Raw genomic sequence first — 4,582 nt, 5'->3', positions numbered from 1 at the left:
GATTTTTTTAGGTTAAAATATTGTTGTTTTTTAATGTGGTCAATTTGTAGCGATTTCTATCTTGATAAATGATCATACCGAAGGAGAAACACACACACAGGAAAATTTTTTAACATTTAAAACTATATAAAAAAAATGATTTTTTTTGTCCTTGGTAGGAAAATTATTTTGCAAATAGGTCAATTAATCTCTGAACCGATTTGCTTTAATGAATTTGCAATAGATCTAATGTTAATGCCATTTCAGGCTATTTATTCCCTCCCCCACCGAGCAAATTAGGCACAAGGCCAATTTTTAATGTGAGGAGTGAAGGGGAAATGGGGACCAACTCCCCGGGGAGTAGGGGAGCTGGATAGTGACAATTGGTATGAAGGGTTGCCCCTACATTGACCAAGGTCATATGTGGGGTTGCCCCCACGTATGGTCTTTGCTTGCAGTATCTGCCGGAACAGATACTATACTTTGATCCTGGCCCTAAGGATCATCAGTTTTTCATCATAAATCACTGTTTTGGGGATTATATATGTATGGCTGTGTGGCTTCCTTCAGTCTTGACAGACCATGGATACCCACTGTAAGGGTGCCTGTGCATGAAATTTTTGTGCAGCAAGAGTTGTGCAGTTTCCAACCACGCCTCTCCTGAGTCAACATTGTTGCATGCCAGTGGCAAGTTGAGGTACAGGACGACTGCAAACAATGCCGAGATAAGCGGAGAGCACATACAGTGCCTAGAATTCCCAAATGGTCGCCCATCTGGTACTAGCCAGGCTCAACGTTGCTTAACTTCGATGATCTGGTGAGAACCGGTGTGTCAACGTGATTATGCCGTATATATATATATATATATATATATATATATATATATATATGTAGTAAGTTATAAAATGTATATGGCGATTAAGCTACACTGAATCCTAGAGTGGATGAAACGCAGTGTATTCAGTGTAGCTTAATCGCCATATACATTTTATAACTTACTAACTAGCTCTACCTACATATTGAGCACTTTTGAAGTAAATACTTAAAGTTTACGCATAAATCTATACTTTCGTATATAAATTTATGTGAGTAAATTAAGTAGTTATATATATATATATATATATATATATATATATATATATATATATATATATATATATATATTATTAATTTATTAAAATATATGGCAATTAAGCTACACAGACTTTTCTACTTGTCACCCTTGTAGCTTAATTGCCATATAGCTTATTAGTTCTTCCTCGTTATTAGAGCAATATTCGAAAATCGAAATATTGAACTTCAAGTAAAATCAATAAGATCTACTTTATTGTCATGTCGTAAGACAATTAAAAAATTGTGAAAACTTATTTCTGCTTAAAAAAAATAAATAATCAAGAGGGTTCAGCTCATAACAAGGGAGGTAATTATTTTTTTAAACTGAAAAACATAGGCCAATTTAGCAAAAATTCATTTTTTAATTATTTTTTTAAACTGAAAAACATTGGCCAATTTAGCAAAAATTCATTTTCGCTAATTCTCTTTGAAAACTGTTTTCATTAATACTTGAATTTTTACCTTATCAATTTCGTAATTTTTGGATATGCTCATTACTACGAAATGAAAATTCAGTAAATATCATTAGTTTTATTTAAAATTCAATATTTTGATTTACGAATTTCGCTCTTATAATAGAGAAGCACCAATTTACCTACACGGCTCTGCTTACGTATTGAGCACTATTGAAGTAAATACTGAAAATCTATACATAACATTATATACTAGCAAGACGCGTGGAAATTCCATGGCACCTTCTGGGCAGACAATGTTCTCCTTTTTATCCCTGTTTCTTTCGAATGTTCCCTTTTTTACATAACGTTTCACTGACTTCTTTCTTCAGTGAAGAACTGCTGCACATGTTTTTGTTTTTTTTACTACAAGGCTGGGAGGCCACTCAAGAATAAGGGTTAAATGTTACGTAGTTGTTGAGAATTCAATGACGATCAGTGATGGTGGAATTTGGGTAGGGCTTTAAGAGCACGGTTCAACAAAAACTTATTTACATTGAACTTAAAAAGGACAAAGTTATAGTCAGTCGGGAAGCAGTAGCTTCCATGTGCCATAGACAAACAGTTCTAAGAAAGAAACTCTGCTCATGGAATTTATGTTTAGTTTTAGGCATGAATAGAGAGTAAGGGAAATTGTTGATGGTTGTTGCAGTTAAACGAATATTTGTTACAAAAGTTTTATAAGGGGAGGGGGAATGGATTGGAGCTGAGTCGAGCACCTGCGATGAAAGTAACGATAAAGCAGAGATATCAGAATTGGGAAAATTTGTGCATATTTTCCGATGCTAAAAACGATTCTTTTAATTCTCTTTTTTTATCTGATTTTCTTTAAAACAAGATCTTTCACTTCTGGTAATAATAATAAAATAATAAATATTTAATAATTTTGAATTACCAAAAAAACTAAAAGCCATAGATCGTCTCCCACAAGTGTGTTTTTTACGTTTTAGAAAATATATTTGCACATTTAACATTTCTTTTTATGGTAATTGGGAAAAATGACTACTTTGTAGTTAAATATTTAGAGATCTAAACAGAATCGAAATCAGAATCGGTAATTGTATCAGAATCAGGAATTTATAACAGACTCAGTAATTGTATCGGAATTGAGAAAAATATTGGAATCGTCCCATCACTAATATATATATATATATATATATATATATATATATATTCTACCCTTATATTTTGCCCTTACATATTGTACCAACTTTTAATTACTTTTTACCATTTTATCCTATTCCTTCATTTTCATTTCATTTCTAAATGTCATTAAGACGGTTTTATCTATATTTGCATTTTGTATAATTCTGGCACTTCTCCTCTTCTGATGAGAAGCATTTAGCTTCGAAATGCCATGGCCTTGAGTTTTTTTTCTTAATTTTCCCCTTAGCTTTTCTCAATTGTTCTAACGATATAATAAAGTTATATATAACTGTTATTTCTTGTCTTTCATTTAATATTATATATATGTATTTATACGCACTAGCAAGGTGACCCAACGTTGCTCGGGATTGAATGATGATCAACGAATGTTTTACACTCCCACATTTTATTGTCGGTGAAATCACCTATTTTTCAATCAAATCGATTGATTGCCTGCCCTAGTTGGCGAGGAAGCTTACATGCCTCTTGCAGTGACTTAATTCTTAATTTTTTATTTATCTTAATTCAAGTTTCACTCCAAATAATGCAGTGTCATTTTGAAATAGGGGGCTACTATCGGGGACAGAAGTTGCATAGATATTACGAAGGGAGATGAGCAATAAGATGTCTGTTCACATTACACTTGAACTTCTGCATGTCAGTACAGTTGGGAAAGCAGAATCCCGGAAAGGAGCTCCAAAGTCTAGCAGTTCTAGGGAAGAAACTATTGAAGTAGAAGGCCTTTTTACACCTAGGGATCTCTACTGTGAAGGGGTGAGATTTAGCTGCTTGTTGGGTTTGTCGGGGGTATTTACGTCGAGAGGGTACAAGTGCTTGTAGTTCGTCAGAGCATTCGCCATTCAAATACTAGGGATGCAACATTTCGTCGATGGGACAGAAGCTGAAGTTTAGATGACAGTTCAGGACCTATCAAGTTGGCAACTCTCTTTTGAACCCTGTCCAGGAGTGTTAACAATGCATTTTAGTCTACATTGCACTGTAGAGAACCTACTGTTGACTTTATAAAATTATTTTCTATATAATAGGTTGCATTAAAGTATAAAATGCAAAAGTCAACTATCATACTTAAATTGTGCTCAAAATAGAAACATTTATTTGGAATCATATCAAAGGCCCTACTTTTGATTTTATTTGCTTTGCTTCACTTGTTGTGCAGTAATAATGGCTTGAATTTAAGTTTAAAATAAAAAATTCAAGTATTATGGTGCAATTATGTCTTAAACAGGAACACTCATTTTAAACGCATCCTTGCCATATCAAAGAACCTATTTCCCCACACTTTAGCGCTGCCAAAACCAAAACGTAGATTCCATGAACAAAGCTTCTTTCTTAGAAGTGCACGCTTATGAAACTCTCTTCCATTTGCCTGTTTCCCACCTGACTACAACCTGGATGTCTTCAAGTCTAACATAAACAAATTCCTGATGAACCGCCCCCTTAAGTAAGACACTCCAATACTAACGATTACTATGATACTATCCCATTGATTACTGTACACGCAATAACCCTTATTCCTGAGTGGCTTCCGGGCCTTGATAAGTGGTGACTACCTGGTAAAAACAAAACAAAAGAACCTACTGTTGATTTTATATGTCAGGTCTTTCGGCTTGTGTGCTAATAAAACTTCTTCGATGCATTTGTGATGTTAGGCTGTGTAAGGTGTTAACTTAGGTCAAAATTACTTGTTGGAGACATTCAGATACAAATCCTATCTAAGAACACTGACAAGCACATAAAGTACCTTCGTGTGAAATTTCATAGAAATCGGCACAACCGTTTTCGAATCAATAAGAAACGAACTCACACACAGACAAAGTTGCTTTTATAAATATAATAGTAGAGGCAGCGACATACATTCATATATATATATA

General features: G+C 34.0%; 1 pseudogene; it reads right to left on the bottom strand.

Annotated features, from left to right (window-relative positions):
- Window positions 1-716: 716 nt before the first annotated feature.
- LOC145241697 (5S ribosomal RNA) lies at window positions 717-833 on the bottom strand (annotated as a pseudogene).
- Window positions 834-4,582: the final 3,749 nt, after the last annotated feature.

The sequence above is a fragment of the Euprymna scolopes genome, chromosome 20 (genome assembly GCF_053919585.1).
Source record: "Euprymna scolopes isolate OS-2025 chromosome 20, ASM5391958v1, whole genome shotgun sequence".
Lineage (NCBI taxonomy): Eukaryota > Metazoa > Mollusca > Cephalopoda > Sepiida > Sepiolidae > Euprymna > Euprymna scolopes.
This window is presented reverse-complemented; position numbering and strand designations above follow the sequence as displayed.